General features: G+C 50.7%; 1 protein-coding gene across 5 annotated transcripts in view; it reads left to right on the top strand.

Moving 5' to 3' along the window:
- Alpl (alkaline phosphatase, biomineralization associated) overlaps nucleotides 1-24,193 on the top strand; it is a 55,066-nt gene that overhangs the window by 4,084 nt on the left and 26,789 nt on the right. Inside the window, 1 exon segment of one of the 5 annotated variants that reach the window (NM_001429380.1) lies at nucleotides 18,294-18,438. The gene's annotated coding sequence lies outside the window, so the exon portion shown is untranslated. 5 annotated transcript variants of the gene reach the window in all.

Here is a 24,193-nt window from a genome sequence, read left to right as displayed (position 1 = left end):
CAAGCTTACCTTTGTTTGAAAAGCTGTACCCGCTCAAGAGAGGATGAAGACGCTGTGGGTGGTGGGAGAGAACTTGGACAAGTCCCCTCCTCTCTCTAGCCTCAGTTTCCCCATCTGTAAACCAAGATGCCTGAGGAGGAGAGACGATGGGATTCCCTGAACCTTGGAATGGGTCAGGTATGGCCTACTGTGTGTGGAAAGCCCAAGGCCTAAAGGGATGGGGCGTGGAGGTGGGCAGGAGCAGGAGACTTGGCTCCTACACTGAGTTAAAAGCTTCAATTTAGTGTTGTTAAACCCCGGGTGGTTTCGTTTTACATAAAAACACTGGTTTCTGGCTTCTCTGGAAAGATCAGAAGATGTAGGCTCTGCAGGGCCACGCCTCTGCCTGACCACAAGGACCGGAGCTGAGAGGCAGCTGCTCCAACCATTTAGCTGCACTCCAGTCGCTTGCACAGCCCCCTTGCCAGTCAAGCACAGCCTGCTGCTCTGTTGAGTTTGTCCTTTAGGGGCAGAGTTAGAGAGGCATCATATTTGAATGACTATGGAAGGCTGGGGCCAGCCTGCAGGGGGCTAGGATGGGATCATGGATACAGTCCAGACAGCTCTAGATGCATCATTGAAAGACACTGGCTAGGTGGGGAGCCTCTTCCTGCGAGCCTCTTCCTGCCTATGTGGAATCTAGGGGCTCCTGAAGTTTGGGGGATGAGGCACCATTATCTACCTGTAGACATTTAGCCCATTGGACCTGCCCGAGACATCCCTAAGCTCTGGAGCTTGAGCAGCACAGTGAGAAGGGACTTCTGTGATGTCTGTCACCTCACCTCACCTCACCTCATGTCCCATCACACGCCGGACCTACAGCCAGACCCACAGCTTTCTTCTTTATCACTTTGCTGGCACTGAAAAAGCCTTTGATGACAGATGCATGGCCTCAGTTGGAGTCTCAGAATCACTGCGTGGTCTGGAAGGTGGTTTGGAGGCTGTGGGGTCTGCTGGATAAATATGAGGTCCTGGAGATGGGGGTGGGGTATAACCACTTATGAGCCCCTAGGTCTGCACAGATAGGCTGTCTGGGGGATGCAAAGTGAACTTGGGGACCTTAATAACTGAGAGTTGTATCAGGTCTGTGCACCTTGCAATTGTAGAGGTTGACATAACACTATATAATAATATTATAGATTATGACATAATAAATATGTAATATGTTATATGTTATATATAATATTTCAATCTACCCTGAGCTCCCAGCACCTATGCACACCCTCCCTATTCTCCCCTCTTGCTGCTAATGAGACTCAGAGGTTGTGATTTCTGGGCAGAGCCCCGTCCTGGTTGTGGAAAGGCCTGGGAGGTAGCTTCATGTAGGAAGACCAGAGAGACCCTGTCGTGGGCTCCCCAGCCTCTTGCACATCTGTAACCCCTGACTTTTGTTATTTTTCTGGGTTTGACACAGAGTCTCACAGCAGCGGGGAGGGCCCCACACTGTTGGCAATCCTCCTGCCTCAGCTTGCCAATATTGTAATCCCATCAACCTCACCTGGGCTTAGGTTTGAGCCAGGTCCTCGTCCTCTCGGGTGTCTGGGTGGAAGAGTAAAGTTCTGGCCTTTGCCTGGTGGTCAGAGGTCTGCCAGTGTTTTCACAGACCTTTAGAAGTGAGTCTTCAAGGGCCAGAGCGAATTGCTTTTATTTGGAAAACCCTAAATGCGACCTTTGTGAAGATCTACCCAATGGATTTGTTTTATTTTTTGCAGGGCAGGGACTAGGACTGAGACACTCATTCTTGCTAGGTCAGCCCTCAGCTGCTGAGTTCCACCCCAGCAGCCGCTTCCTTTGTCAGTAGCACACACGTGTGCATCCTCAGATGAGACGTTTTCCCTTGGAATCCCCACATCCTCCTGGCTGCATTGGCCAAGCCCATCTCCCCTCCACCCCCTACCCCACAATGGCTTACCTGACTTCTGCATAGGACTGACACACCTTTGGTGCTAAGTCAAAGCTGTCGCATTAGTGCGTCTTGAGTCCCGCTCCCTCTCCCAGACTCCTTCTTTCTAGGCACGTCCATTGCTGCACTGCTGTGCCTGTCCAGGATACAAGGAGACCATCCCCAATGCTATGTAAACTGGGTGTGGTGGCATGGTGAGCCCAGCACACAGACGTTCAGGGTCATCCTTAGCTATATACTAAGTTTGAGGCCAACCTGGGTTACATGAGTCTGAAGAAGGAAGACAGACATGAAGGAGGGAAGGAAGGAAGGAAGGAAAGAAGGAAGATGAAAAGGAAAAAAAAAGAAAAGAGACCTGGTGTAGGCCTATAATCCCTGTTACTCAGGATTATAAGGAGGCAGGAGGATAAATTCAAGGCCGGCCTGGGTAATAGGTGAGTGCCTGTCTCAGAATGTTGGGACTTAGCTCAAAGATAGAGAATGGAAGACTTACTTAGCCTATGTGCATCCCGGGTTCAGTCCCCAGGAACACACGCCCTCCACTCGTCCATTGTCTCTAACTGCTGATGACACATTCATGTGGTCCCATGACAGCCCTGAGTATTGAGGACCAGATTCCCCTCACTGGGAAGTGGGAAGTAAAAACCTACCTATTCAAGTTGCTTTCTTCCCTGAGTCATGAGTATTCTGCCTTCCCGGAAGAGCCAGTTTCTTATTTATTTTGAAGTAACAAAGTTCAGTAGCTCAGTTTCTGGTAAGCATGGCTATCAAGTGTTACTTTCTGTAACTTGTTCAAACATTAATGTTCCAGACATTATTTCTTGTAAATAATATGCTTTGTGCTTTGACCCATCCCTATACCTAATTGTAAGGACTTATTCTGGGCTAGAAGTTGGACCAATTACTTAGGCGTCTTTATTGTATTTAACTTGCTATTTTGTCTCAGAGATGGATGGTATGTAACTTTCTGAAAGTCACACAGTTCCAAAGTGTTGGCACCATTGTGCTTAGGTTTCATTCCCCGTCAGACTTGCAAACTGATTGAAATCTTTATGTTTGGATGCAAGTCCGCAGAAGATGACACTATTTTCTGTTGAACCATCTGCCTCTGGGATTTGCAACATAGGATTGGGATCCCCAAAAGGAGGGGACCTAGCACCACCGGGAATTAGTTCTGCATCAGCATCTGCTCTCTCAGACAAATGACTCTCAGCCTGGCCACACCCCTTCCTGGTCCTGAAGGCCCTTGCAGTCCTAGGAGGAATCACCCTTAGCACCCAGAGGGCGTGGATCTGAATACCTGCTAAGTAGCCTTGGTTTTGTCCTTTTGTCTCCGTAGTCTCAGTTTCTAGTGTCTTTCCTGAAAACCATCATTCATGCAAATGAGATTGGGCCTTAGGACCTTTCTAGTTCCTTGGTGACACAAAGCTGACTTGCATGCTGCCCTGTCCCTGCCCTGCACCTGTGTCAGACATCATTAATCAACCCCTGCTCTGTATCCCGCTGAAATTCCCTCCACTACAGCATAGTACTCCATACAGACGTGAGTCACTAAATGCCAACTGGCACACGGGAGGAAAGGATAGCCCAGAATCAGATTAATTTAGTGATGTCGTGGACCAGGAGTGGGGAAACAGGGCAGGTCCAAGTGGGGCAGGCCCAGGTGGCATTGGTTCAAATGTCATGGTGCTCCTCAGTCAGAGTTCTGGAAGAACTAACTGTGAGGTAGACTGTGCCTGAACTGGCTTTTGATGTGGTGTGAGATGTTTTATGGGGCCACAGCAGGTCCCCACATTTAGCCTAAAGAGGATTTCTGGTTTGTAGGCCTGGTAACTGCTTTGGTTTAAGTAAGAGGGGTAAAGAAGGGGCTGTTTCAGGCTTTCCTGGAAAGAGCTAAAGGTTACCCTCTCCTCCCTAATAACAGTTGTTGTTATTAAAATCTCGTTGTTATTAACTATCGGCTGCTCCTGTCCAGAAAGAGCATACCAAACCAGCACCAACATGGTTCTACGTGGTGAGATTTAATGGAGGAACAAGACAAGGGGAAGGGGCGAGAGAAAGAAGAGAAAAGACGAGGGCAGAGGGAGTCTGCCTTTTATTTGGAATGTGATGTCAAAATTCCCAGGTGGAGGTGGGAATTGAGCCCAAAGGTCTTCTGGGAATGTATGGCCGTTGCCATGGCAACAGTGACCATCTGGTGTCCTCCTGAAGGCAGAAGGCAGAAGGCAATTCCTAAGACCAACAACAGCAACATAGTAACAATAATAGTAACAGAGAGGAACACCTACCTAGTGTCTCATCCACCCGCCCCTCTGTTAGCCTTGCCGTTAATTGTAAGAACAGCCCAGGGCTCTAGCCAAAAACCCACTCAGGGGGAACATGTTTGAGACTCCGGCTTACTTCCCAGGCAGTCCTGGGACTGCCAGCTTCCGTGTTAATGCTTCCTGGGTCACTAATGAGGTGCCGTGCTTGGAATTCAAGGCCTCGTGCGTTCTAAGAGTGTGCTCCATTATAAAGCCACAGCTCAGTCCTGACTCCTCTGTGGACTCACAAGGGGACCACTGCGAATGGGAAACTGCGGCTCAGAGAGGGAGTATGGTAGGCCAGGGATCACACAGGGAGTGCCCGGCCTATTCTTTCGGCCTGGGGTACAGGAGTGTTGATTTAATGTGAGTGTGGTTGGGCCTGCCCTAGTTCCTGTATGGATGCATGCCCGGTTTATTTCAGTCCACCACACAAGATGAATTTGCCACTTTAACACTCTTAGCTGTATTCCCAGCCTCTTACCATCAAGTTTTAAAACCATTCATTCTCCTCCTCTTCCTCCTCCTCCTCCTCCTCTTCTTCCTCTTCCTCTTCCTCCTCTTCTTCTTCCTCTTCCTCCTCTTCCTCCTCTTCCTCTTAACAGGATCTTACTATGTATCTCTGACTGACCTGGAACTAGCTATGTAGATCAGGCTGGCCTTGAACTCATAGAAGATCTGCCTGCCTCTGCCTCCGGAGTGCTAGAATTAAAGGTGTGCCACTCCCCATATTGGGTCTTAAAGTCATTTCTTTATGAGTTCAGAGGATCCTTACAGACATGTTGCAATTTAAAAAGAAGTAATTATGTGGCTTTTGAGTGTGAATATTTTGGATGACAATGTCTTGTCATAATGTCAAAAGTTTGGTCATGCCTGAAAGTAATGTCTTCATTTAGCAAGAGGGGAAAGCAAGGCTCGGAGAGGCAAGACAATATTAAAGTCACCCTCCAATCTAAGTCAGGAGCCCAGCCGAAGACCTTCTCAGGCAAGTCCCCAGCTCTCTTAGCCCTGCCCAGGTTCCCTGCTGGGCCTGTGGTGCCTCCAATATTAGGCTAGACCATAGTCAGAGTTCTTGAGCCTGCTGGGTAAGATCTGTTCTCACACGGGTGCCTGACTTCAAGTGTGAGCTTTGGGAGGGCAGGGCCTCACAGAAAACACTAAAGAGAACAAGAGCTTTGCACTTCCAGGGAGCGCCCCTGGCAGGCTTCCCATAACCTGTCTGCCAACTCTGCAGCCTAAGGACCTGTGAAGACTGACATTTCCAACCTAAGCCACTCCTGGCCTCACCCTGGCCGCTCTTCTCAGTTCACTGTGGTCTTCCTTGCTCCATCCATGACATAGGCTCTCCATAGCCCTGGCCTGTCCATTGAGACTTAAAGGCAGGAAGAGAGAGAACCTAGGAAAGCCTGGGAGACAGCAAGACTCTGGTTTGTCAAACCAAAGATGGATGGATGGATGGATGGATGGATGGATGGATGGATGGATGGATGGATGGATGGATGGATGGTGTGTCGTGTCAAACCAAAGATAGATAGATGGATGGATGGGTGGGTGGATGGATGGACGCACGGATGGACGGATGGGTGGAGGATAATAGTGGTCCCAGAGATCATTTGCTGAGCCCACCTGTGCCCACTCCCGGGCGTGTGGTAAGTATTTCCTACGTACTTATTAGAAGAATAAATATTTGAAGAATGAAATCCCACAGAGATTAATTTTTTTAAAAAGTGACCTTGAGGGTTGGGGATTTAGCTCAGTGGTAAAGCGCTTGCCTAGCATGCGCAAGGCCCTGGGTTCGGTCCCCAGCTCCAGAAAAAAAAAAAAAAAAAGAGAGAGAAAAAGAAAAAAAAGTGACCTTGTATGACTTTTGGGTCTTGGTTCTTGCGCACTGATTAACTCCACCATAGGTCTGGAGAGCAGTAATTGATGTATACATTGTTTAAAATACAGTCGATCTTGAGCCCAGCTTTATTCTAAGCCTATCACAGGCTTATGATACTTATTCATTTATTTCTCGCAACTGAGGCTGAGAGAGGTTGAGCACCTATTCTCCAGGCCAGACAGTTGCTATCGAGCACAAAGGTTGGCTCTCCGGACTATCCAAAAGCTGTGTGTGCTCCAAGGAGCACAATATAGGAGCCCCTCTCCCCTTTCGGGTCCCCTAAAGCAGAGCCACACCCCAGATTCAAGAGTTCAAATATAAGAGCGTGAGGGTGTGAGGGGCGCACTCCAGCTGCTCTAGACAGTGTAACTCCTCCAAGAAAAACGCACTCCCAGCCCAGTGAGAAGCACATGGTGGACCTTGTGATTTTCATTGGAACAGGCAGCAGTGGTAGGCTGGGTAGAGGCAGGCAGAGGGAGCCCATCCGAAAACCAGGAGCGCTGTCAAAAGAGAAAGGACAGAGGTCCTGACTTGGCCGTCACAGCCGCCCTGTCATGTGGTAGGTCGGTGTAGTAACTTAGTGACCCCTCATTGCCTCTCTCGGTCCTGTTGCTGTCACTCTTTTTGCTCACATGCTGGGCCTTGGCCAGTAAATGGTGGATGACTGGTAGACCTGGGTGTGCACTGCAGTTGTTTGGCTATGACATCTGTCTGGAGGATTCTGGGTTCTTCCTGCTGGCTTCCTGGCACCTCACTGGGCTGCTGCCCTCAGGCAGGAAGGTCCAGGTAAGAGCACAGTCAGGGCTCCGAGTAATACATACATGGGGGAGGGAGGGGAACAGTATCCTCAATTCTGTGATGCCCCTCACTTATATTCCTGGAGACTGGGTCCAGAGACATTGTTAGAGAAGACAACAGACCTGTTACCTCTCTCCATCTGGGGCAGACCCAATGTGTCAGCTCCTAGGTTCCTTGCACCACCCAGAGCTGACAGTGCAGAGAACTGCCGTGTCTTTAAGCTGGGGAAGGAAGGTCTCATAGTCTCAGGGTGGGTGGGGAGTCATGCAGAGGGTGTCACACAGGAACCCCAAAATGCCCAGGGTTGTGGGGCTGGCCAGTGGTGGTGCTGGGATTTGAACCTAGACCTTGGACTTCTTCTGGTTTCTGGGTTAGTTTGTATCAGTCTGGGAAGAGATACTATGTCTCCCTTGGAATGTTTGGTGCAGAGCTCCCAGCAGAGCTCCCAGCCTGACTCTCCCTAATCTGCTTTTTAGTGTTGTGACTCTTGAGAGCTGTTGGCCACTAGAGCCCCCACACTGTGCCGGCTGCCGAGGGCTTGTCTGTCCTTTCTCCTTAGCTTCAAATGTCTCCAAGATGTAGGTTGTGGAATCCCTTTCGTCAAAGGTGAAAGAACACAGAGCAAGGGAAGGGATACCTCCAAGGTTATGCAGCTCCAGAAATGTTAATCCAAAACTGAATGCCAGCAGCCTGGCTTCAAATTCTAGGCAGGGCTCACTCAGAGCCACTGGAGAATTCTCTGTGGACCGGATGCCTGATCCCTTGAACCTGTTACTTCTTCAGGAGCCTCTTAAGGGGAGCAGGAGTTGAGCAATAAGCAGGATTACAGCCTACAACACTCCAGGGAGTACTGAGCCACCCCCTGACCCAGAGCTGACCGGCAGAGTTTATCTGTCCCCAGGGACTCCTGGTGGGGAAGGTGGAGACCCCATAGGGCAATCCTGGTGTTTCCAGGTCAGGGGGAGAGCACTCTGGAGTCTGAGTGGCTGGACAGGCCCAGCCTCCAGCCAGGGTTCTGGCCTTGGGCCTGATTCTGCTGAGTTTCTGTCTCTGGCTTCCAGAGCTTTCCTGGGCTGAGGGAATCTCCCTGCAGTGACTTATGCAAGATTTTGCTCTCCAATTTCCTCCTCCGCTATGGGCTCCCAGGCTGTGCAGGACTGGTTGCCCTGCTTCCCTGGGGTGGGGGAAGTGCACCCTTTCCCCCGGGGCAGCTACCCCATCTGAGTAACCAAGTGCTTCCCCATGGCTCTTGGCCAGGCAGGGCTCACAGTGACGACCTTAACCAGCCTCCGTGTCCTGTGGCACATTCCCGCCACCTGGGGTAGACTCCAGGGGAAATGTCTGTTCCAGCGGCTGTGGCAGCCTAAGTCCAGAGGGTGCCTGGGACAGAGGCAGCCCTGCTAGGTAGGGCTTTGTCCCTCTCCACCTGGAGAGCCTCTCTGCTAAGAGGAAGAAGCAAAGCACCCTTGTCCCAAGAATTTCCTGCCAGGGTGGTATTTCAATGGCCCTTCAGTGGCTGCCGGTGTCCTGGTACTTGTGAATGGAGAGAAGGGAGAAGAGTCAGGAGGTAGGGAAGAGGAGATTTCAAGAGGATCTTCCTTTAGCCAACCAACAAACATTTATTTTTATATATTATTTTGCTTATTAATTTTAAAATTTTGATTGTATTATTTCATATGCGTGGGTGTTTGGCCTGCATGGGTGTCTGTGACCACTTGTATGTCTGGTGTCCACAGCGACCGGAAGAGGGTGCTGGATTCCCCTGGAACTGGAATGACAGATGGTTGTGAGCCACCATGTGGGTGCTGGGAATTGAACCCAGATCCTCTAGAAGAGCAGTCCGTGCTCTTAACCGCTGAGCCATCTCTCCAGCTCCTAGTTTTACTTTTTTGAGAGACAGGATCTCTAACACAGACTGGCCTCAAACTCATGACGTAGCTGACTCTGACCTTGAATTCCTGATCCTCCTGCCTCTACTTCCCTCCGTGGCTCACAGGTATGCACCACCCACACTTGGCTTTTGTGGTACAGCAGATGGGACGTAGACCCCTGTGCGTTCTGGGCAAGTCCTCTTAGGTGAGCCACATCCCAGCCTCTCCACAGACTTGTCTTTAGCCCAGTGCCTGTGAGGCCTTGGGGTAATACATTCATTGCAAGCAAATGTGGCCTTCCCATATGGGGGGGAGTTGACCAGGTCCAACAACCTATGCAAAACCAGAGCTTAAGATGGAGGAAATAAGAGAGGCCACCTAACCAGCCTGTGGCAGTGTAAGCAGAAGGGCCCTTGGGGAAGGTGGCCTTTAGCCTACAAGTCTGGTTTAGGAGCCACAGTAGTGCTTGCCTGAGCTGCATCTCCTGGGAGAAGACAGAAGTTAACAGTTTATAATTGGGCTGGAGAGATGACTCAGTGGTTCAGAGGTCCAGAGATCCTGAGTTCAAACCCCAGCAACCACGTGGTGGCTCACAACCATCTGTAATGGGATCTGATGCCCTCTTCTGGTGAAGACAGTTACAGTGTACTTATATATAATAAATAAACCTTTACAAAAAAACAGTTTATAATCAATCGGAGCAGAGAAGACAGGGAAAGGCTTATGAATGATTAAAGGACTCCTTGGGCTGAGGACTCTGGAAGGGCAAAGGGGGAGGGTCTGGTGACCTTTGAACTGGAGGGTGAGCAAGAAGGAGCTGCACAAAGACCTGTACAGAGAGTGTTCTAGGAAGTCAAGAGCAAACCCTAAACCATACGAAGAAAAGAACTCAGGCATAGTGACACAGGCCTTTCGAGGTGGCAGCCAGAATATCAGACATTCAAGGTCATCCTCAGCTGTGTAGTAAATTCGAGGCCAATTTAGGTTACAGAAGACCCAATCTCAAAAATACCTCAGAAACAGAACGTAAGGGAAGAGAAATTGGCCCAGAGGTCGGAGGGGTGGAGCTAGGGGTGATGTCAGAAAGGTGGGTAGGACCTAGGGCACGTATGTGGCTTTTGACCCAGATGGATGGCGCATGAACAGGACCTGCCAGGGGACTGCAGAGGTCAGTGGCCTCCTGCTTGTTAGTGGCCCCTTAACAATGGAATAACAGTTGTCCCCTTCAGGTATAGGTGGGACAGCAAGGTCCAGGGAGAGAAATGGTCCACAAAAAGAGAGATCGGACTAAATCTAGACCTCCTCACACCTACCAGTCTCTTTCCACATTGCCTCACTCGCTGGGCCGAAATGGCTGCTAAGCGTTTACCGCAAGTTGTGTCTGCTTTGTTCATCGGGTGGAGTGTGGGATTTAGTGACCGGGCCTGGGATCTGTGTGGTGGCTGGAGTGAGCCTCAGAAACAGCGAGAACAGCATGATTATGAATTCCTAGGATTGCTTGGGCCTCTCTGAGCCAGGATGAGCAGCAGACACTTCTTATGTCTGCCTGGCATGGTACAGATACGTGCTGAGGGTCCCTTCTCTGTTTCTTTACAGACCAGGGATCTAAGGGTGGGCTAATGGCCCACCTGTCTCACTCTTCTCCCTGCCCTATAACTGAGTTGCTTGCACAGATAAACTCATGTCTTTTTTTTAAAGGAATTATTATGAATTTATGTTTTTTAAGATTTTATTTTATTGTATGAGTACACTGTAGCTGCCTTCAGACACACCAGAAGAGGGCATCAGATCTCATTACAGATGGTTGTGAGCCACCATGTGGTTGCTGGGATTTGAACTCAGGACCTCAGGAAGATCAGTCGGTGCTCTTAACCACTGAGCCATCTCTCCAGCCCTAAACTCATGTCTTAAGGTTACTAGTGCTGCAATAAAACACGAAGACCGAAGCAACCTGGGAAAGAAAGGGTTTATTTAGGTAACATTTCCACGTTGCTATTCACTGAAGGAAGTCAGGACAGGAACTCAATCAAACAGGGCAGGAATCTGGAGGCAGGAGCTGATGCAGAGGCCAAGGAGGGGTGCCTGCTTACTGGATTGTTCCTCATGGCTCGCTCAGCCTGCTCTCTTACAGAACCCAGATCTACCAGCCCAGGGATGTCACCACCTACAATGGGCTGGGCCTTGACACATCTATCACCAATTAAGAAAATGGCCTAGAGGTTTGCCTACAGAAGCATTTCTCAATTGAGGCTCCCTCCACCGATGACTTCTGCTTGTGTCAGGTTGACATAAAACTAACCAGCACTGCTTCACTGTTAAGCAACAGCCTTTCCTGTCTTGTCCGTCCCCAAGATTCCACATTAATGAAGACATCACAATATAAGACAACTTACAGTTCTTCCTCTCCTCCTCTCTGCTCTCATGCCCTCTTTGTCCCTGTCCCTCCTCTCCCCATCCTCTCTCCTTCCCTCCATGTGCTCATGGCTGGCTTTTACTTATCCCCCCTTCTACTCCTCTTCTCTCATTAAACCTCTCCATGTGGAAACAAAAAACTACAAACTTAAAAGGTCCCACACCTTTACAAATTCAAACACGTTAAAAGGGGTCTCATTAAAAGTATCCAGTCTCTTTAAAAAGCTAAACTCTTTTGAAGAAGAAAAAAAGGTTTAAATTAGTCTTTCAACCGGGGGCCATGGAACTAGCCCTAGTTTTTGAAACAGTGTCTCATATAGCTCTGGTTGAGCTCAGACTCATTGCCTAGCAGAGGCTGACCTTGAACTCCTGATTCTTCTGTGGACACCTCTCCAGTGTGTTAATGTTGTGTACTCATAGATAGATACCATGCACATGGCTTCTCGTCTCTCATCCATTTTTCTATATATGTATGCTTGTATGTGTGCATGCATGTATGTATGTGTATGGTGTGTGCATATTTGTTAGTGTGGGCATGACCGTGTGTGTGTGTGTGTGTGTGTGTGTGTGCGCGCGCGCATGTGCGCACCTGTGTATACACACATGTGGAGGTCAGAGGTCAGCCTCAGGTGTCTTCTCAGTCGCTCTCCACCTTCGCTATTTGCGAGAGGTCTCTCACTGAACTCATAGCTCATAGACTGGCTGGCTGGTAAGCTTCAGGAATTTTCCCATCTCTGTGTCCTCTCCGCCGGGGTTGCGGTATGCACTGTCACTTCCTGTGGTTGGTTGGCTTGCTTTCCAGAGGGGTCTGGGGATCTGAGCTCAGGTCCTTATGTGGTGCAGCAGGCATCTTCCTCACCGAGCTCCCTCCCATGCTCCACTTGAGAGGTTAGTATTTAGAACCGTACGTATAGAGGTATGCATCTACAGAATACAAGTTCAACCTTATGAAATGGAAAATCTAACTGCTCTCTCTCATTCTTCCATGGCTGAGGCTGTCATATGTTTGCATGTATCATTGTGACTCATTCCTTCTCTTCTGTATTATACCTCCCGTGGATGACTATTCCCACAGCATTTATTTATTTATTTGATCTTGCGCTAAGGATGGAACCCAACGTTTCAGGCTTGCAAACACTCCTCCCCGGAGCTATGCTCCCGGATCGTTGGCTTTGGTCCTCAGGCTGTTGCTGATGTGGAAGGAAATCCTGATGAACACGGGGAGGTTTGGGGATGGGTAAGATGGGTCCGGCGGTAAAGTGCTCGCCACACGAGTTTGAGACTCTGAGTTCGAGTTGGGAGCTTGTGTAGAAAGTGGGGCTCGGTGATAGATGTGTAATCCAGTGTTGTGATCATAGTGAGAGACCCTGCCTCAAAAGAGACCTCAAGGGGGCTGGAGAGTTGGCTCAGCGGTTAAGAGCACTGTCTGCTCTTCTAGAGGTCCTGAGTTCAATTCCCAGCAACCACATGGTGGCTCACAACCACCATAATCAGGTCTGGTGCCCTCTTCTGGCCTGCAGGCATACACACAGGCAGAAAGCTGTATGATGTATACATCATAAATAAATAAATAAATAAATAAATAAATAAATAAATAAATAAATGTTTAAAAAAAAGAAAAGAGGCCTCAAAAGAGAAAGGTGGAGAATGTGAGAGAAGGGTCAGTTGGTAAAGGCATTTACGACCAAGCCTGAGTAAGGACAGGGATTCAATCCTCAGATCCCACATTGTGAAAGGAGAGAACCAACTCCTAAGAGGTGTCCTACACACACACACACACACACACACACACACACACACACACACACACACACACATGAATGCTCACACGAGCACACAAATGTGTACTTACACTGGGTGTGCTAGGTTCTTGAACTCCATATGGGATTATGTGATCTTGATTGAGATTCTCGTCTGTGCTGGGACCACAGTGAGCACTGATGGCTGACGTCGTGCTGGTATGGACCCCAGGGCTCTGTGCATGCTGGGCAAGCACGCTAGCAACTGAGCTCCACCGCTACCCTGACAGCCTCTACAGGGAGCTTTTGAAAGGATCTTAATTTGCGTTTGGAGTGCATTAAATGCTTTTAAAAATCATGTTGAGATGCTCGAGATAATTACATGGCTTTTCTTGTTTGATCTGTTAATGTCATCCATCGCATAAAAGACTTTCCCATGAAGCCTCTGAACTCATGCTCCTAGGACGGACCTAGCTGGGGACCCGACTGGTTTTGCTGAGTGTGTATTTAGCTTGCGCCGGTGACATATTGTCTAGAATGGTCCATCCCTCTGGGCTTGAGGGCTGTGGTGATCGTGGTCACCATACTAGATGGTTGGGTTTTTTTTTTTACTCTCCAGCTCTGCTGAAGTTCGAGTAAAATCAAGAACAGTTGTTTCTTGAAATTTGGTAGCATTTACCGATGAGGTCATCTTCGGCGGGTCTTTTCTTTGTGGAAAGATTCTTCACGTGGTCTCGGTTTCTTTATTTAGGTTCTTTTACGTCTGCCTATGTCAGCATCGGTAAGTTCTAGTTTTAGGAGTGTGTGCATTTAATCTACATTTTAACATCTGTTTACATAAAAGTTTTAGCATTTTCTCGTTATACTTCTCTTGTCTGTGATGGGACTCTGTCTCTCTGTCTGTCTGTTGGCCTTGCACATGCTGAGTGCGAACTCTGCCATTCCTTTATGTTTCTGAGATGTATTCCTGCCTGTTGGGTCAGAAGCCCCTTCCTCTATTGTGAGGTTGGTCCAGACGGCAGCAACATATCATTGTTCATTCATTCACTTGCTTTTGGATCTTTCCACCATCTGGTCTGGGCTGTTACAAGTTAGCCACCTCTGAATGCTCTCATAAGGATTTTCACGCAGATAGACTTTCATTTCTTTGAGTATTTAGGGTAGAATTGCTGGTCATGTGATACATATATGTCGATGTCATGAGGTAGGGCAAAAACCTCTCCAGAAGGCATGTAAAGTGGTTGCAGTAGCATCTGCCTCCAGTATTCCTACAGGGCGACATGAACTGGAACAGAAGAATCCTTGGAAGCTCACAAGCCGGCTGGCCTGCCTGGTGCTCACAGTGACAGTGGAACCCTGTCCCAAACACCTGAGGCTGTGACTGGCCTCCACTCGCGCACAAGCAGAAACACACACACACACACACACACACACACACACACACACACACACACACACAATATAGTGCTGGCCATGGTGGTACACATGTGTAATCCCAGCGGTCAGGAGGCAGAGCTAAGGCCCACCTTGTCTACACAGAGACTTCCAGGCCAACCAGGGCTACATAGAGAGACCCAGCCTAAAACAAAATTACAGGGCAGGTAGTGGTGGGGCACACCTTTAATCCCAGCACTCAGGAGGCGGAGGCAGGCAGATCTCTGTGAGTTCGAGGCCAGCCTGGTCTATAGCGTGAGTTCTAGGATAGCCAGGGCTACATGAGGAAACCCTGTTTCAAAAACCTGTTTCTTACCCCACTACACCCCCAAAAGCTGCAGTGCTGTTGTACGCTTCTGTGACCAATGTGCATTATTTGGAGTCCACCTTTTTCATGGGTACTATGTTTTGGGGTGAGGGGATAGGCTTAAATTCTATCTTCAGCTTCAACAAAAGGACAGACTATACTCAGGTCAGTTTGACCTGACAGACTTTGGTCAGGTCAGTTCCCTCTGCTAACACCTCAGGCATGACTCTTACTTTCTCACCTCAGGGAGGAGCCCAGAGGGACAAGGGCCATCCTCTCCTTGAGTCAGAATCCTCCCTTGTCCAATAGGGCATGCGTGGGGTGACTGTTATGTAGGGTGACTGTGTCTGTGGGTCCCCTTCTCCTTCCTGTGACCCCACACATCTTTGATATTGTCTAGGCTGCCCGTTCCTAAGGGTGCCGGCTATGGTGGTCCAGCAACAGGGAGTGCATGTCCGAGTGTACGGGCCTCTTGGTGCAAAAGGAGAGCTGAGAACAGCTCAGTCTGCCTTCCGCTCTGAGGACATGCAGGCCCTGCTGCATCTGCAGGGGGCTTCGGTCTCCTCGAGAGTCGTCTGAGCCTTGTCACGTTATCTGGAGTCGGCTTCCGTGTGGGAATGCAGGAACCACTCCTATCGTTTGCCTGACCGCTTTATTTACCTACTTATAAATTTATCCATCTATTTATCTATTTACTTTGAAGGCAGGGTCTGATATGACCCAGTCTGGTTTCAGGCTCTCTTTCAGATCACTCTATAGCCAGGGACGACCCGGAAGCTGTGATTCTCCTGAGTGCTGAGATTGCAGGCACGGACCACTGCGCTCTGCTTGCGTGGCCCTGAGGAGCCAGCTCAGAGCCTGTTACACGCTAGGCAAGCGCTCTACCAACTGAGCTACACCCCCAGCCCCCCACTGCTCACTTTTGACCAAGGTGTGCAGGCCCTGGCCTGCCCCACCACACCCAGAGCACAGTGACCTGATCTCCAGAGCAGAGTCACAGGCACTGTGGAGCCATCAGCCCTGATCCCTAGCTCAGTCTAGACGAGACAGACCTGCGCCTTTATTTAATGAATCTGCACTCAGAGCCAGGATAGAACCCAGGGCCAGTGCTCCCTCACCGAGCTGTGCTTCGGATCCAGACCTCGAATTTTCTGCATCAGAAACATTACAAACACCGGAAAAGGTGAACATGGGCAAATTAAACCAGAACGAGAGCCCAGTTCTCTGTAATCCCAGCTCCCGTGAGCGAATACAGAGGCTCAGGTTCACATCTGTAATCCCCACACTTGAGAGCCCAAGGTGGGAGAATTAAGAGTTCAAGACAGGGCTGGAGAGATGGCTTGGTGGCTAAGAGCACTGACTGCTCTTCCAGACGTCCTGAGTTCAATTCCCAGCAACCGCATGGTGGCTCACAACCATCTGTAATGGGATCTGATGCCCTCTTCTGCTGTGTCTGAAGACAGCGACAGTGACTCATCTACGTAGTGAGTTTCAGGCCAGTCAAGGCTATAGAGAAAGACCCGGGGTTGGGGATTTAGCTCAGTGGTAGAGCGCTTGCCTAGGAAGCGCAAGGCCCTGGGTTCGATCCCCAGCTCCGAAAAAAAAAAAAAAAAAAAAAAGAACCAGGAGAAAGACCCTGTCTATATAATAATGTAGCTATTCTGTCTTAATAATATTAGAACACCACGCGCACACACACACGCACACGCACAGAGTCAGTCCCCTCCACAGTCGTGACACACACTGGATCATTCAGCCTCTCCAGTCCCTCATGGCCTCTGGGCCTTTGCACCGGCTGCCTACCTGCTGTTCACTCAGTCTTTCTTGCTTCCTGACTCCATCACCCTGGCAACAGAGACCCTGGGTGCTTGTCTCCTTTCTGTGTGACTTTGTAAAGGTCACATGATCTCTTTGGGGGAAAAGCCTGAAAACCTTGTGTTGAGTGTCTCCTGAAGCCTCAGCGGATTCACGGCAAACTGTTTGTGAACTTTGGAGTTGGAGACTTTAGACCTAGCCCTGCTGCTCATGCTGTGTGACCTTACACAGGTCCCTTCACCTCTCTGTGTACCCTAAAATGAGGATGACCACATGAGTGCCCTACGTCAAAGCACAGGTGGTATAGCTCAGTGGTACAGTGTTTGCCTGTCGTGGGCTAAGGCCTTGGGTTTCATTCTGACAAAAAACAGGAAGTAATAAGACGGGGCAAGCACTTTCCACATACATCCTATGGACCGAGCCTTAGAGTGTACACTTCCTCTACATCACGTCTGTGGGATGGGACGGGTACCACACCGGGCCCCATGTCTGCCACCTCCAAGACCAAGATTCTTTTTCACCCACACCAGTGCTGGGAAGACTACCAGATGAGCCCCAATGGGAAGCTGGTTGGAGGTTTCCCATCACATGTGTGGTCCAGCCGTGTGCCCAGTAGGCCTCAGGCAAATGCATTTTCAGTGATGGGCCAGAAGTTAATGTCAGAGACAGAACAAGAGTGGGTTGACAGGGCTCACACGATCTGGGATAGAGCCCAATGGGTTTTGAGGCTTATGGAGTGGGACGGAAGGGTGGCCCCAGAAAAGGAGGTCCCCAGCCTGAGCTAGAAGGATGGGCTGAGACCAGAGGGAATGCCAGGGGCCTCACGAAGCTGCTTACTCTGCATTGCCTGGGCTTGTGGCTCTATTGCCTGGGTTTGTGGCTACGCCTCTCTGCTTCAGTTTCCTTTTGTGTAGGTGTGAGTGCAGTGTCACAGCGTGTGCTGTAGAAATCTGCAATATGGGCTCGGGTGAGCCCTTCTCTGAGCTGGCCTTCCCTCTCCTGCTCTTCTCTCTCTTCCTGCATCACAGTGACCTGGCTTCCCTTCCGCAAGGTTCTTCATTTCCTTCTCAGTTGACTCAGCCCTGATGGGGGTCTGACCTATTCTATTGACCCCCCTGGTGGGCAGTAGCTGCTTAATGAACTTCAGCCCAGGGGCCATTGTTTAAATACCACCTTAGAGGTCCCAGGACGCAGGGGGCGGGGCACTGTGCACATCTGTTCCTTTTAACTTTTAAAACAGCCTTGAAGGCTGTCAGGTGGAACAAAGTACCTCAGAGGCTGGCCAGCCAGCCTCATCCCTGCCACCCAGTGACCAGGGGCAAAGGCCCTCGGCTTGGGGCCAGGAACATCTGGGCTGTAGCTAGCTAGTCCTGCCCCTCTTCAGCTCAGGGACCTTGGGCGAGTCCTGTCACTCCTGTGCCTCTGTTTTCTCCTCTGAGATGGATGTTTTACAGTTCTGTACCAGCGACTCCCTGGGGACTGACTGACCACTAGACTGAAGGGCCCAGTGGACAGACAGACACTTTCAGGCACAGGGCTTTTATCAACACTGATGTTAAATGGAACCCATACCTGGGGGGAAGCTGTGTGTCTCTAACTATCCTACCGGGGAATTCAGGATTTTCCCAAAAATTCTTTTCCCCTCCCTCTCTCACCTACTCTCCTTCCTTCCTTCCTTCCTTCCTTTCTTTTCTGACATGGTCTCACTATATATCCCTGGCTGACCTAGAACTTCCTTTGAAGTCCAGGCTAGCCTTCAACCTGAGCAATCCTCCTGCCTCTGCTTCCAGGGTAACTGGGATTATAGACACGCATCGCCATGAACAGCCACGGATCCCACATGTGTGCTCACACGCAGTGCGTCCGCCCACCTTTAACTAGTTCGCCCCGTTTCTTCCCTTTGGTGGAAACAGCCATCTGAGCATGACCAACCAGGTATGATTGTTTACAGTGTAAGGAGCTGAGAAAAAACCTCTGGCCTGGAGTTCTGAGGGCAGAGTCTGGGCTCCAAGCAACAGAAAAACCAAAGCAAACATTAGGAGAATGAACTGGCTCCCATTCAGAGGCGAGCTTCAGGCGTTCCTGTGTCCAGGGTCCAGACACCAGCATCCAACTCATGGGTTTTTCTGTAGATTTCTAGTCCACCACACAGACTGTTGTTCCCCTCAGGTGCCCCCTCATTTCACACCCACGGTACCCTGCCATCCGATGGAAATGGTCCCTGCATCTGCCAGTTCCCACCCCGCAGCAGTCGAAAGGAGTGGGTCTTCCCCTGCTGGGAAGGAGAATGAACTCAGAGCAGCTAGATGTGACAGCAGGTGTCACCAAGTCACCATTGTAGCAACAGAGAACACTAAATCCTGTCTCATAAACTGACATTGGAAACTTGGTGGAGCGGTCATCCCTGTGCTAGGGGTGGGAGGGCAGCCTGGGGTAGCCCCTGTGGCTCACTCTCTCTCTCTCTGCAGAATGGTAACCACAGAGGAGTGGACTAGGGTGGGAGGGAAGTCTGGTGGGATAGTGCCCCCAGGACACAGGTCACATTCAAGGCAGGAGGAGCTGGAGGAGAGCCTACATGGTCTGAGGTGTGCTTTCTGTCAGACAGCCCCCCTGTCCCCAACCCAGGCTGAGCCAGGGGACTCAGTTGTCATGGGGATCCCATGTCACAGCCCTAGTCCATGAGGAGACAGTCCTTTTAGATACTAGGGTGACAAAGGCATTGCATGAGGGGTCTACCAGGCCGGAGGGGCTCCTGGTTCTCCCACACCCTGCAGTGTGAGCCATGAGTTCCCTCTACTCTTGGTCCTGAGAGTTCTGCCTACATAGGAGATGGTATAGAAATCTTCTAGCACATAGTAGGCGCCCTGTGGAGACATTACCCTCTTCCTATTAGTTGCTGTGTGTCCTTGCCCAGCTTACTTCACTTCTCTGTGCCCTGGGAGCAAGGACAGGAGGATCCACCAATCAGAACCGTGCTGGCTGACTTGCTGCCTCTGTCACAAAGGGTGACAGTGTTGTTCTCCTCGTCCCTTGTCCTGTCGAATTCCCATTCCTACAGCTCTATGGCAAGAGCAGTCAGTGTGACCATTGCCCCAGCACAGCACCATGGCTTTAATTTTTTGAGTCAGGAGCTCAGGTAGTCCAGGCTGTCTTTGAACTGACTGGATAGCGAGTGCTGGGATGACCTACGACACCATGTCTGTCTGGATTAGGTCATCACCAGCCGGGTGTCCCGCCTCTCTCACCCCCACTACTAAGATCCTCAAACACCCCAGTTTGCTGGGAGCCTGACAGCTGGTCATAAGCTCGATTGGAATGTAGAAAGGATGCTGTGGGGCCCAGCCGCCAACTACCAGCATCTGTGTGCTCCCTGCGTGTGCCAGCTGGGATTCTGCTTGTGTCAGGCCCACCCAGCGAGTTACAAGTTCAAGGCTAGTTTCCATAGTCAGGCCCTCCTCGCCTCCTCCTTGGGGTTGTCTGGGGGACTAACCAGATCCTCCCAGGGGAACACAGCCAGGACAGAGCTGGGGGTGGGGAGGGCATCTGAGAGTCCTCAGAGGATGGGCTGAAGCTGGGGATTGTGGGGAAAGTAGGGTCAATATCCTGCCCAAATCCCAGAGGGATTTCCACAGCCCAGCTGGCTACAGGTGCTGGGTCAGCGACCTGGACCCAGCCTGTCCAAGAAGTGACTCTACCCCTTTCTCAATGTGTGACCTCTGGCAGACCTCATCTCTCTTTGGGGTAAGGGGAGCCCCTCCCCCAGGAGTCTAAGAGAAGCATGACAAAAATGAGATTTGGGAAGCGAGCGTCCTGAGTCATGGTATCATCCAGTCCCTATTGCGTATGCATTGTACAGAACATGTGTAACATTTCCAGTCAGTCAGCTTGGACCTTGAGAGGACATCCAAAAGCAAAAAACGCCCACACGGAAGACTGAATTCTGACATGGTTACTTGCTGTTTGACTCTGGGCAAGCTACTCAACCTCTCTGCGCTCACTTTTCCCATCTGTGGAATGGGAAGAGCTGTAGTGTTTATCCTTCAGCCTATTGTGGGGTTAAATGAGTTAATAGAGGTAAAAGTAGCCCTGGCTAGCTTAGAACTCATTATGTAGACCAGGATAGCTTTGAAATCAGAGAGATCAACCTGCCTCTGCCTCCAAGTTCTGGGATGAAAGACAAGACACCATCATGTTCCACCTACAAAGCTCTCCCTGGGCTAGCCAGGGCTTCCCAAGACAGACCCTGTATAAGGTTGGGACGGGGCGAGGAAGGAGTTTTCTCTAATGCTATGGTTGATGTGTTCTCCTCACACATCAATGTGCTTAACGTAGTTTCAAAACACCGGCATCACCACCCAGCCTTGCAGACCCCCTTACACCGCTAACCCTCGCCTCCCGAGGGAGGAAGCTGCGTCAGTGTGCTGTGTGGCCCTGGAAGGTCATGAAACTTCTCTGTGCCTTTCAGTTTTTGATATTAGGATGGGACTGCCCTGTTTCCTGGTGGGGGTGGGGACGTGAGAGAGTGGGACACAAACTGGGTACAGCCCAGAGGGGGCAGGGCCCTGAAACACCCCTCAGAGATGCATGGCCCCCTTCAACCTCTCCCATGCTTAGCTTCCAGACCCATAGGCAGGATGTGTCCTCTCCATGGGTGGGAGGAAGCCTGTGTACCTATAAAATGATGCCCTAGGCCGTCCACCTCCTACCTCTCCTCCCACTGTGGCCCTAGGCCCAGGCTACAGCCCATGAGGCTTTCTGGTGTCCCAGTGAGTGAGTCTCGGATAGTCCCAGACCTCATGCCCAGCGCCTTCTGATTTCCAGTTCTGGTAGCCACGCCCTGACTTACGAAATAGAGCTGGTGACAAGGGTGAGGGATGGCACAAGCCAGGTCCTGCTTTGGCTCCCTCAGGGCTACTCCAGGCCTCTCTGTCCTCAAACAACTGCTATGTGCTTGGCCGCTGCCCCTGACTGAAATTCCTCGCATCCTGCCTCTCAGCTTCAGATCGTGCTGACCTTGCCACACTGCCAGCCTCACCGGTGACCTTTTAGATCACCCTTAGTTTTCTGTTCTGTAAGACGGGGAAGAGCGTCACACCGCCTGGGGCTTGTATCTTCCCAGTGTGAATGGGACAGGACAGGAGATGGGGACCTGTGACCAGCCTCATCCAGATGCTGAAGGTTGAGCATTCTAGTGCAGGATAGACCATTTCAGCCTCAGGTGAGCAGGCATGTGGGCAAGCTATATTTGCGTGTGTGTGTGTGTGTGTGTGTGTGTGTGTGTGTGTGTGTGTGCAGGCATACACTACCATTCGTCCACCCAGCTCTCCTCTGTCTCCCTCAGTCTCTCTCCCCACTGCCCTACGTTCCTCACTTATTGCCTTACAACCCCTCACACCTGCCGGTCCCACGTTCAGGTTGAGCCTTTGCTGCAGGTAAAATGGCCAGAATCTTTAGGGCAGCCCTGAGTCTCTCTTAGACTCTTAACTGACCTGGTGCAGGAGGGGTGAGATTTCTCACCTCAGGGTATCCAGCTTGCGGGGCAAAGACAAGGTTCACCCCTGCAGCCTGGCTCAGGGCTACCCTCACGCTGCCAGGCTGCCTCTTCCAACACCCACTGTTGGCTGGGCAGGCCTTTTCTGGCTGCTGCCCCGGCCTCTCCAGCCACAGACTGCCCAAGGGCAGAGACATTTGAGCCACATTAGGAGGTGATGCCTGGCTGGGCCTGGGGTGGCCAGCTGAGCTGAGGGGAAAGTGCAAAGGGAACAAGAAGAGTCTTTGGGTGGACTTCAGAGAACTTTCCAGAACAGGGAAGGCAGTCTACAGCTGTACTGAGCGTGGCTGAGGGTGTTCTCTCCAAGGCCTAAAGACCCAATACTCTCTCTCTCAACCTTGTGCTCTTATGCCTGTTTCCTGCCAAGAAGGGATGTCATCGCTGGAGACCTGAAGCTTGCTGTGTCTGGCTTAACCTCCCCCCATCTATGGAAGTCCCTTTTGGATCTGACCACAGCCCGCTCTTATCAGAGCGTATTCTTTCCCTGAGCCCTTCACGGTGGCCCTAAATAACTTCCATCAGTGAATGAATAATGCCCTGGCCAGAAAAGACTGTCATAGACGCTTGACTTGGTCGAGAGACAGGTCCAGGTCCCCTCCCAGGCACTGCAGCTAAAGCCTCAGACTTCCTCGGGCCGCTTGACACAGTGGCTGCTGTAAACACTGTCTGCCTTCCACTTCCTCCAGTCTTAGCATCAGAGAGAGCTCCCCAGTGCCTGCTGACAAGGGAGCTACTCCAGCTGCATCTTCTTGCCGGCCTGGAAGGTGGTTAGTATCACTAACTTCCTGAATGCTGGGACAACGGGCGTGTTTGTCAACTTGAGGTCAGCCATCCTTCCTTCCCCCCCCCAACCCCCGCCCCAGTAAACCCATCTTCCCCAGTGTCCCTGTAATCCTGCCCACTAAGTCTCACAATGTTATGCTTTACGTCACGGTATAATGTAGCAGGAGGGAGCACCTCAGCAGACCCCACCAAGATGTCCTCGCCCCCCACTCCCCAGGAATCACACCATGCTGATAACCATGCTGATAGGCCTAGCATGAAGACTCTTTGCAGGAGAAGGAAAGGGAAGGGGGTCTGAAGAAGAGGAGGACTGAGAAGTACAGAAAGAGGAACATGTGGGAAGCGAGAGCGAGAGAGAGGGGGGGGGGTAGCTGAGCAGTCCCAGGTTGGCTCGCACCTGGCAGCGGGTGATGATGTAAGCTGTTGCTAGGTTCCTGGGAAGAGCCTAGTGGGGCCCAGCAGTAAGAGGAGGCAGATAGCAGAGCAAGGACCACTGTGACTCTTTTGAAGTTTCATTACATTTTTATTTATGTATTTTGTGCATGTCCGTGCGTGCGGGGGCTGAGAGACTCGGGGACTCCAGGGTTCCTTTCTTTCGGAACTTTACTGAGTATTTATTAATTTTCCGGTTTTGGGTTTTCTGAGACAGGGTCTCACGGAGTCCAGGTTGCTTCGCTGTGTAGAGTCTCAGCTTCTTTCGCTGTTGCTGTGATAAAACATCCTAACAAAAGCAACTCAAGAAAGGAAGTGTTGCTAGGTGGTGGCACACGCAGCTGATCCCAGCACTCAGGAGGCTGAGGCAGGCACATCTCTGAGTTCGAGGCCAGCCTGGTCTACAGAGCAAGTTCCAGGACAGCCAGGGCTAGACAGAGAAACCTTGTCTCAGAAAACAAACAAGCAAGCAAAGGGTTAAATTTAGCTCCCAGTTCCAGACCCTGAGCTTTGTGGTGGGGAAGTAAAGTCAGCAGGCTCTGGAAGCAGCCAATTACATTAAGCCCCCAGACAAGAAATTCTTCCTCCATCATATCCAGGACTCTGGCATGGGAATGGTGTCACCAGATCTCCGAAATTCAATTTAATCATGATAATCCCCCATGGGCACACTCAAAGGCCAGTCTCCTGGGTGATTCTGGGTGAGTCTTTGACAACACTAATCATCGGCAGTAGCCGAGGATGATCTTGAACTCCTGACCCTTCTGCTTCCCCCTCCCAAGTACTGGAATGACAGGCGAATGCTATCACGCCTGATTTACGCTGTGATGTGGGTGGAGCCCAGAGCTTTCTGCATTCTAGGCATGTGAGCCATACCTCTGGCCCCTTTAGCTTTATTTCTCCAAGTGCCTGGCACATGATAGG

The sequence above is a fragment of the Rattus norvegicus genome, chromosome 5 (assembly GCF_021556685.1).
Source record: "Rattus norvegicus strain SHRSP/BbbUtx chromosome 5, alternate assembly SHRSP_T2T, whole genome shotgun sequence".
Taxonomy (NCBI): domain Eukaryota; kingdom Metazoa; phylum Chordata; class Mammalia; order Rodentia; family Muridae; genus Rattus; species Rattus norvegicus.
The sequence above is the reverse complement of the archived record's forward strand: the minus strand, read 5'-3'. Positions and strand labels throughout refer to the sequence as shown.